Source organism: Gossypium arboreum, chromosome 11 (assembly GCF_025698485.1).
Source record: "Gossypium arboreum isolate Shixiya-1 chromosome 11, ASM2569848v2, whole genome shotgun sequence".
NCBI lineage: Eukaryota > Viridiplantae > Streptophyta > Magnoliopsida > Malvales > Malvaceae > Gossypium > Gossypium arboreum.
In genome coordinates this window covers 72,894,856-72,906,803 of record NC_069080.1, presented here as the reverse complement: position 1 = coordinate 72,906,803, position 11,948 = coordinate 72,894,856, and positions in this window count along the sequence as shown.

Below are 11,948 nucleotides of genomic sequence, written 5' to 3'. Positions count from 1 at the left end.
CGGATACTTGTTCTTTATTGTCACTTTATTAAGCTGACGATAGTCGATGCACAACCTCATGGTTCCGTCCTTCTTTTTCACAAACAACACTGGTGCACCCCAAGGTGAAAAACTCGGGCGAGCAAAACCTCTATCCATCAACTCTTGCAACTGAGCTTTCAACTCCTTTAATTCCGTTGGTGCCATACGATATGGAGCTATCGAAATCGGTGTGGTCCGGTACAAGCTCAATGCCAAACTCTATCTCCGAACAGTGGCAAACCCGCAATTCTTGGGAAAAACGTCCGGTATTCACAAACCACCGCATGATTTGGGTTCTATTCCTAACTCCTTATCATCAAGTACATACGCAAGGTATGCTTCACACCCTTTTCTTACATATTTCGGGCCAACATTGATGATATTACGGTGGCAACCCTTCAAGTTCGTAGACTCAACTCGGATCATCTCGTTGTTTTGCATCTCAAATCAATAGTCTTGCTTTTGCAATTCACAACCGCATCATGCACGGTCAACCAATCCAACCCAAGAATAACATCAAATTCATCGAACGGCAAAAGCATCAAGTCCGCCGGAAAACAGTACCTCAATTACTAGGGGCATTTCTTACACACTTTGTCGACCAGCACATAACGACCCAAAGGATTTGACACCAATTACGAACTCGATGAGACTCAATAGGCAAAGTCTTCTTTGGATGCTAAGGTTTCGCATATATAAGAATGAGTAGAACCGTGGTCAATCAAAGCAATCACATTAGTATCAAAGAGAGTGAAAGTACCGTAATAACATCCGGCGAGGAGGCATCCTCACGTGCACGTATAGCATAAGTCCTAGCTGGAGCCGAGCCTCGGATCTGGTCGCAGATCTCTAGATCCTCTCGACCACCACTAGCCTTGCCCGTATTTCCGGATGGTCTACCTCGGCGGTGGTAGTACCGGTTTCCCACTCCGATCTACATTCTGCTCGACAACCTCGGGCAATCTTTAATGAAGTGGTCAACTGATCCACACTTGTAACAGAGCGGTCACGGAATCTCTGACTTCCAAAATGCCATTTGCCACAATACGGCACTGGTCCTCTCTCGTCGATCATTCCCACTCATGGCGATCGAAGTGATCCGTGTGGTCACAGGGGTCGATCGCGATCTCGTCTAGAAAAGCCCGAAGTGTCTCTAGATCGGCCTAAGCCATCTCTAAGTTTCTTTGATGACTGTTGGAAGGGCTTCCCTGAATACCTCTTACGAAACTCCCTTGCTCCCGCTTCCGCTTTCTTTTTTTCCATACTAAGCTCCTCGGCTTTGCATCGCTCGCTCGACGAGAGTCACAAACTCTCGGATTTCCAAAATGCCAACATACAGACTTTATCTCATCATTCAGTCCATCTTGAGCGTTTACATCACACTTCGAAGAAATGCATTCTCTGCATCGCTAAGCCTCACGAATTTTCGTTCATAGTCGGTAACCGACATGGAACCTTGTTTAAGTTCGAGAAATTCCTTTCGTTTTTGGTCCATAAATCTCGATGATATACTTTTTCCAAACTCGGTTTGAAAGAACTCCCAAGTTACTTGTTCATGGGCACAACAGAAGTCGAGTACTCCACCAATAGTAGGCGAATCACGTAGCAAGGAGATGGTACACTTTAGGCATTCATCGGTGTACAAGATAGCTCATCGAGTGCGGATCGTGTTGTCCAACCAAAATTGACTTGCTCGGCATCATCACTATCCGTAGCTTTAAATTCAGTAGCCCCATGTTTTCGGATTCTATCAACTGGGGCTTATTCGATATATTTGGTCAATTACCGGAGGCATTGTAGGTGCGGGGTGTGTTTGTTGGGAATGGAGGTTGTGGAACAGTAGTATTAGTTCGAATGTATTGGTTGAACCAATCATTCATCACGCTATAAAAGGCTTGTCTAGCCTCGTCATTCGGATTGCTAGCAACAGGTTGAGAGTCCGCGGCGCTGTCCCTTGTGCGGGAGCAGCGCCACACTCTCCACATCATCAGCTATCGCTTTCGGTTGGGATCGGGATCCATTACTATAAATAAACACAAGTTCAAACGTCGAAATCACCACACTATCATATAATCACATAAAATGGCATGTATAGCTAGACCCCAAACGCATTACGGTAGTCCTAGAATCGACTAAACCGTAGCTCTGATACCAATAAAATTGTAACACCCGAACCCGAGACCGTCACGAGTCGAACGCGAGGTGTTACTGAACTTCAACCCACTTATTGACAATTTTCAGACAAGCTGCCAATCTGAGTACTAGTCGCTCCAAAATTCATAACTTGAGTTTTACAACTCGAAAATCAGTTCCGTAAATTTTTCCTGAAACTAGACTCATATGTCCATCTACATATTTTTTCTAGAATTTTGGTCGAGCCAATTAGTACAGTTTATTAGTTAAAGTCTCGCCTGTTGTAGGGATCGACTACACTGACCTTTGTGCGTTACGAATTGGATATCTCCTGTACAGGGCTTCAATACTAATGCCGTTTGTTTCTGTAGAAACTAGACTCAGAGAGGAATCTACACATATATGGAATGACTCCTAATTATCTCTGGTTAATTTACAATGATTTTCCAAAGTTGGAACAGGGGATCCAGAAACCGTTCTGGCCCTATTCCACAAGAACTTTAAAATCTGTTAACTTATAACTCATATGACCATTTCGTTTCTTCCATATGAAAGTAGATTCATCAAGGTACACTTACATAATTTATTTGCTATTTAATACCATTCCTACTATTTTTAGTGATTTTCACATCCACGTCACTGCTGCTGTCAGCATCTGCCTTTAGTAGGCTTTACCTATTTCATACTTTCCATGATTCAATTGGCCCTTTTTACATACATAGCACAAAGCGTGATCATGATTAACCATTCCAATGGCTAATCGTTTCAAAATAATTCCATACCTCATAAGGGTCAACATACAAACGATTATAGTTCTATGCTAAAACGATATAAGCCATTTTCGCATGGCTATCTAAGTTTACACAAACCGGAAGGTACATGACCTTCAACAAAGGATGGTCCTATACATGCCATTTCAAAGTTCAACCAAAATTTGTACCAAAATGGGGCTTCGATAGTGTGGATGACTTGACTTCTTTGATCCCGAATCCGACAGCTAACGAGCGAAACCTATAAAACAGAGAGCCAAAGCAACGGGTAAGCATTTTAATGCTTAGTAAGTCTCAAGCAATGAAATCAGCTTTGACTAAGATATTTTATTCACATGGCTAATTAAACCACTTTACTAATTCACATTCCCATACTCATACTTATTTCACATCACCGACCCTTATGTTCATACACAAAGGAACAACTTGGCCCAAGGCGGTAGCTCGTTTATCAACTTGGCGATACTTACTTGTAAGAATTCAATTAGTACAAGCACATACAAACATACCTCATTGCTGGAATTTTCACAAGTGTATAAGCTGAAATTTTCACAGCAAGATTGCTCACTTCGAGTCACATACCTTGATTTAACCGGATATAGCGACTCGACGATTGCCTTCGGTCATAACCCGGATTTGGTGACTTGCACAAAGGCCTTGGTCTTAGCCCGGATATATCAACTCGCACGAATGCCTTGGTCTTAGCCCGGATATATCAACTCGCACGAATGCCTTGGTCTTAGCCGGATATATCAACTCGCACGAATGCCTTGGTCTTAGCCCGGATATATCAACTCGCACGAATGCCTTGGTCTTAGCCCGGATATATTTCCAATGTTCACTTACATATATATCAATATTCAAGACACGTCCATAGTTCATTTTCGTTACTAAAGCTCTAACACAAAATATCTATCAACCTTTACTATTTCGGCTCAATGGCCACACAAACAAGGAGCATAATTTTGATATAATTCAAGTAGGGTCATCACTCGAAGACTTACCTCGGATGTTGTCGAGCGATTTCGACGGCTATTCAACTACTTTTTCCTTCCCTTTATCGGATTTAGCTCCCCTTTGCTCTTGAGCTAATTCACACAAATTTAACTAATTAAAATCTCATCATGATAGCTTATGGCCGAATATGACAAGGAGTGTAAATGGTCATATGGCCATCCTTTAGCTCAAATACACAATGGTCATGCACATTTTTACATCACAACAAGCAATTCAATACATTCAAACATCAACGTGAAGTTCAAAGTACTTGGCCCTTATATACATTAGGCATCAAAGTTGCATATGTACGAAATCATAAATCGAACTCAACACCTTAGTTAATATTCCTCTTAGCAATTTTCTAAGCCAAGAATAGGCATCAATATGCTTGCCTCAAACCGAATGCATGCACACTAATTACCCCTCATGTGGCGAATATACACTTAATACCACAAAAAAAACAGCATACATTTTACTACTAACACATTACATATCATAATTCATTGCACATCTCTTATTTACTTCATAATCAACACATCATCACAAGCAAATATACACTTTGAATTAGTATATATGTCATACCAATCCATCATGTGCAAACATATATTCATGTAAGTGCAAGGGCCGAATTCTCAAGTGGCTTATATCCAAATATATACACATTTCCAAAGCTTAAATCTTACTCACCATGCAACATGCATGAATTATACTTATGGATATATCATGGCCGAATACCACAACACCACACCATTTCAATTTGGTCATGGTGAAACAAAGAACTTAGTATCTCATAAAAAAAAAGAATGCTAAAAGAAAATCTAAGAATCTTCAATCCTCCATCACATGTATCACTTTCAAGCTTGTTATTTAACATGCAATGGCATTAACACCACATTCACTTTGGCCGAATTTCATTCCCATGACATAACAAGGATTTGAACCATGGGCTAACAAGAACATTAAGCTAGCAACTAAAAACATGCATGAACCTCAAACATACCTTAATCTTGATGCAAGTTTAGCCAACCTCTTCCTAATCCTCTTCCAAACCAAGTATGAAGCAAAACTCCTTCCTTATCCTTAGTATTTTCGGCCAACAAGAGAGTGAAAAGAGATGAACAAAATTTTTTTCTTTCTTCCTTTAGGACATTCGGCCAAGCTATGGAGGAAGAAGATGGACACTTTTTTTTTTGTTTCTCATCTACTAACATTAATTGTTTATTCCATACCCCTTATTTTATTCTTTCCATCATAACCCATTTACCAAACATGTTTCATGACATGATTTTTGCCCATAAATCCTTGTCATGGCGGCCACTAGCTATGGGGAAATTTGACATGCAAGTCCATTGTTTTGCATGCATCGTTTAATTAGTCATCACACATTTTCCCCTCATACTTTCAAAGTTTATTACTAGGTCCTTTCTAGTGAAATTCACATATATAATTCTAAATCAAAGCATAAAAAATATCACACATGAGTTAACACACATTATAGGCAATAAAATAAATATTAAATTATTTTTTTATGCCTTGGTTTTGTGGTCCCGAAACCACATTTCGACTAGGGTCGTTTTAAGGCTGTCACAGGACTGTGATCCCTCTTCCTGCTACACTACAAGCATCTAGCTTGAAATGTTTCACCATACGCCTTAACTCTTGCCTCGAACACTTCTTCCAGTACTTCCCTTACCAACCGGGTCAGTGCCTCCGTACCAAGCTCTGGTTATTGTTACCCGAAGTTGGCAGACTTACCTTGACCACAGTTTCTTAAACCATCTCATGTTCCAGGGAGACAGGCGACTCCTCGCGACCTTGCTTGCCTTCAGAATCCATCACAGTACTGTTGCTAACTTAAAAAAAATATGATTTCTAGAACATACACTAAATAAATACAAAATCTAACTTTAAGTACAGTCTAACAAAAAACTTACGGATTCAGCGCCTGAGACTCGGTAACCACACTTTCAGGAAAATATTCAGAAAAACATTTCAAATACTTCAAATCTTTTCAAACCTTTTTGAAATAATTCTTTCGGAGATCCAACTTAATGACCCATTCCACAGCGGAGTTTTGCAACCTGGATGTCACACCTCAAACTCAGCCTAGAAGTTAGGCCCAAATCTGGCGTATCACTTTAAAGTGTTTTTCAAAAACCATGTTCTCATTGAAAACCCTTCTTACTATTTAAAACCTCTGGCCATTTTAAACTTGTGAAACGTTAATTCCCCTAAAACTTTACTTGCTACGAGACTTGATGTTAAACAGTTGGGGAAACGTGATATTTTGAAAACCAATTATTGTTTCGAAAAATCGCGTCCTATTTCTAATAAATATGAAGCATACTAAATAAATTTCCCAAATAAAAAGTTCAGAAAATAAAGAGGCCTTAATACAACCCAAATTAAAAACCAAAGTGCTTAACTAAATAAACGAAATAGAAAAACATGTACCAACCAGCATCAGTCTGGCCTGGAGCTCATTACAGAATCAGTATCATATGCAGATATGTAGACAGTTTACTAGCCCAATCCAACCAACACACCACCTGTACCAACCAGCACACCATGTGGGGACAAAATCGACTCACCCAGCCAACACACCAAGCTTAGCACCGATTGCGGCACTAAGTCAACAGGACGGCTCAACACTGTAGACAGGACAGCACATAGCCGTAAACATCGTAGTAACACTACCAGATAACAGGATGGCTGAAAGCCGCAAGCAGAATTGCACAATGGCATAAAGCCATTGATAACTGCATTATGTTAGGCACATAACCCTCAACTAGAGTAACATAACCGGTATACAGCCCTAGGTAAATGTGGTCGACATAGAGTCGTCAATATTCATATATTGGCACATAGCCTTAGGCAAATACGTTTGGCACATAGCCATAATCAGGTTGGCACAGAGCCATATGTAGGTTGGAGCAAAGCCATAATCAGAATAATTAGCTTTAAGCCATCGATAGTTGTATCATGTTAGGCACATAGCCATCAACGACGGTAATATAATCGGCACACAGCCTTGGGTAAATATGATCGACACACAGTAGTTAATAATCATATATTAGGCTTAAAAGCCACCGGTGGATCCACGGTCGTCAAGCAACTATGCGATCCTTAATCGGTGGATCCACGGTCATCAAGCAACCATGCGTCCTAAATCAATGGATCCACGGTCGTCAAGCAACCATGCGATCCTCAATTTCTTCCTCTGTTTCATAATCCCCACCCATGTGCAACATAATATTATATGAATTCAGCAAATATACACACGACATACAAAATCATACAAATCACAGTCACAATAGTCCAATCACAGTCATACATTCTTAGTCAAAACATAGTCAAATCAATCAAATTGTATTATTAGAGAGTCATATACCCTAGAGGGGGAGAACGGTAGGGGTATTTTAGTCATTTTACCCTACAAGGGTGTTTTGGTAAATCTACAAACCAAGGATATTTCAATAATTTTACAAACCAATGGTATTTCTGTAATTTTGTAAATCAGGGGTATTTCTGTAATTTTCCAAATTAAGGGTATTTTAGTAATTTTCCAAATCAGGGGTATTTTGGTAATTTTACACATCGAGGGTATTTTAGTAATTTCACAAATCAAAAGTATTTTGGTAATTTTGCTAATCGCCGTGTGACCGGCATTTTGGCATTCCGGCATTTGCTGTTCTACAGCTAGAGTAGTGCGAAATACACACTTGTTTATGATAGCACGCTGAAGTCCACGATCACTAACCTTGGCACATCCTGCATTCAGTCTTAATCCCTTTTTCCCCCTCCAACTCATCATGTTCGCTCTATTTAAAGCCAGCCTTCTTGCCAATTCTCATGTTAGCTTCTCGATGTGGGATTACTTTCAACCATTAGGAAAATTCCTTATTTTTTTTATGACCACTTCAACCACAGAGTTTCAGTCCAACTCCACCTCCTACATAGCTCAAATAGCAAAATAAATACCCCATTGTGCATCCCAAGACTTGAACCTTAGAACTCACAATTACACAACACGCCACCTTGCCACTCCACCACAGGCTCTTTCTGTGTCATATTTTACCCTCAATTAATTATAAGGCATATGTGCTAACGTCCAGATTCCTTTAAAAGAAAAACCAAAATATATTGCAAGAGCCAAGACTTGAACCCAGGCTCCCTTACAACCTTAATGACGCCACAACCACTAGACGACATACTTTCTTGCGTCATTTATTTACCACAATAATTTAAAAGGCCTTCATCCAAGCACCCAGGGTTTTATTCATTTAAAACGAAAATTTTTGCTAAAGCACAAGTTTGAACCCAAGATTTCTCCAACACTTCTCATGGCCATAAACCACCAAAGCAGACATTTAATTGTGTCATTTCCTTGCACAGTGAACTGCTTATATACAACCTCCTTACGGACCCACACTCAAGGCCCAATACTTCTAGGCCCAAATTTGGGGCGTTACAATATATGTTATGAATTTTAAAGAGTAAGTTAATATGACTTTGTATGTGTTAAATGTTATGTATCATTGATGATAGAAAGAAAATGTTGAATGTTAAGTGGTAAGTTTTGTTTCATGTTTACTGTGTTAGAAACATAGTGTATTTGTTAAGTATTGATCTTTGGCGTATAGCATCCACCCAAATGAAGGCTTATGTGATTTAGCCTAATGAGATATCTGGAATGCAAAGATATGTGTTAGAAAAGATTGTTTTTGGTTGGGAAGTGTTAGGTCTATTAAGATTAAAGTTCTCTTTGGTGTAAGGATGAAAGTAACTACCCAATATTAAGGAAGAGAGTATACACCTAAAATTAGAATTGACCCGAAGTTAGAGTTCACCTAGAAATGCTATTCGTCATGATTAAGTATATGCTAATAGTGTAAGTGTATCCGCCCAACTGCCAAGGCATATAGGATAGTGATGTGTTGGTTTTAATGTATATATATACAGTTGTGGTATTATTTGTGTTTCTGTAAATTCATCTAAGGGTTATGTCTTTTCTTTTCTTGAACTCACTAAGTTCTTTTGAGCCTACCCTATTTTTTTTCTTTTCCCCTTTTCCAGGTGATACTTCGTCATAATCTTGTAGAAAGGACTCAAGCAGAAAGAGCGACCTCCATAGTGAGCTTCGACTGTATTAGCTTTGTAATATGCATATGATCTTTGGGGGTGGCGTGTCATTTTGTTTTATATATGAATCTGTAACAAAGTATCTTCTTAATTAAGTGAAGTTTTATAAAAATGTTGCTTCTTGAGAATTTGGTTAAAGTTTATCGAATTATGATTTTTGAAGTGATTTTATTTGTATACGTTAAAATTATATGATATTGTTACTGCCAATACTTTTATTCTAGAGAAAAGACTTGAACTGAAAGGTTTAAGCCTAATTATTGATTAAATTACACTTTTAATCCTTCCTATTTTTGCATTCATCTAATCTAATTATTTCTTATTTTTAACTTTCATATTTTTACAATTTAGTCAATATTTTAAATTATTTTCTCTTAATTCAAAAGTCTTTTTGATTTCCTATGGTATCCACTACCTTTTCCACTAACATTAGTAATTTCTATTTTATTTACTTTAAAATTTTTAAAACATACAAATTTGAAATGACACTGTTCTAATCTTAAAGGTGTTAGGGATGTTACATTTATAAATTATATATACAATATAATATATGGTTAGATTATTTTAATCTCAAATGAATGTCAATTCTCTCATTTTTAAATTTTTTTCTTAAAATGATTTATTAGAAAGGTGTTGGTACAAACATTTATTTAATTAATGTTGTTTAGAATTCTTATCTAATCTAATAAATATTTCACACTTTTTTTTTACAATATAAAGATGGAGATGAAGTAAAATGGTTCGATCCTTTATAAAACATATGTTTTGATAAAAGCTTTAGTTATTATTTCATACAAGATATATTTTAACATTTTTAAACTTTATATTTAAAAGAGTTGATCCTCGCCAATTATAAGTTGTGCCCTATCCTAATAAATTATCATAAATTTAATTTTTATAATTACTTTAATATAAATATTATTACAACTTATAAATAATTATTTAATTAATTGTTTTATACCCTGAATAATCCTAGTTTATTATAAAAGAACCCGAAGGTCCAACTAGCCCAAAAGCTGGAGAAGCAGAGGATAAACTCCTTCTAACAACACAAATCTTTCAAGCTCAACAACATCAAATCCAAAAATACATCCCAAAATCACAGTACATAGCCAAATAAATAAAAAGGAAACAAAACAAAACAAAATTGTCTCAGCACTGAAGTCAGCCATCCAGCAATCTTATCATGCATAATTGAATCAATAATCAACCCATGAGCCACATTGACAATGCCATTAGGAAGTTGACGTTAAAATCTTCACAATTCACCCATTCCACTTTGAAACAAATTGCATCGTCCCACAACAATATATAAAGTTTCAGATCATCATATATTAGATAGCAGTACATAACAGAAAATACAAGGATAAGCTGCAGTCACTGGTTCACTTCACTAAAAGTGTGAATAAGCATGGACGGAACGAGAAAATTTAAATTGTGTGATAAAATTTTGAAATGATTATAAAGATCGTCTAAACTAATGTATAATATTAATCAACAATTATTTTTTTTTTTTAGAAAATTTGTTATTGTGAGGTTGATAAAGCAGTTTTTGAAAAATATTTCACTTATAGATTGTTTGTATCATTTAGATGATGATATGTAATTTTGTTTCTTAATTGTGGATCAACCGGAAAGTTTTTGTTTTAAAACTCAACTCAACTTAACTATTTAAACTTTTTTTTCTAATTGGTTTGTATACTGAGTTTAATTTTCACTCCCTCTTATTTTTCTCTCTCTACTTTAATAGAAGACTATCATCTAAAATAATTTACATTTTAATTCAATATTTTAAATAAATAAATCTAAGTATTAAACACTTAAAGATTTTCAAGAAGCCAACATACTAGTAATTTTCTTTCATAAAAATAAAAATCATTTAAATACTTTTTAGTGTCATGAAAATGTAATATGTCACACAATATGAACACAAATACAATATTCACAATAATAACACTATTGAAAACATTTTCTAAATAAAAGGCTAAATTTTGAATAAATTTTCAAGAAATTCATGACTATAAAGATAATCAATCTTAATTTCTTCAAATATTTGTATTAATCAACCTCTAAAATTATTACTCACTCAAGATATTAAAAATCTCATATAAAATCAATATTTCAAAATCATTTGATAAATAAAAATAGATCTAACGTAAAAATCTCAATCATTCACAACACAAGCTACAATTCATCAATAAAACTTGAAAAAGTTATTACCAAATTAGAGAGGCCTACTTAAAGATATTGAAAAATTAATCAATTATATTATAAAAATTATAAATTGTATGAGAGAATAAAAATTTTGAAAAAAAGTGATGAAGGTTGAAATAAAATAAAATAATTAATTTTTTGAAATTTAATGAAAAATAATAATTTATTTTTATAAAACAATTCATTTATAAAATAATTATTTTTTAAATTTTGATGAACAATTTTTTTTATTTTTGGTGGTCATTTCGTACAAATTAAATTTCTTTTATAAGTAAAATTTTTCCGCAATCATCTATGTGGCCTCCCACATATCAAAAGTCTATAACTGCTCCAAGGCTAGTTGTACCCTTTCATTAAAAGAAAATAATTGCACAATTACGATTTTTTAAAATTATTGTTATATTAATTAGATTATTTTGTTATTAAAACTTTGAATGATACATTAATATTATGTTATATAATTTAAAATAAAAATGAGAGAGAATGATTACAATTCATTTAAAAATATTATTTTAAATTATATCATATATGATTTTTCTTATCATTTAAAAATTAAATTAATAATTTTAATAATAGAATCACCTAATTAAGATAAGATGAAAAGTTTGAAATGTAATTAAAATATTCTGAGACTAATTTAAAATAAAAGTATAATTTGAGGAGCTTTGG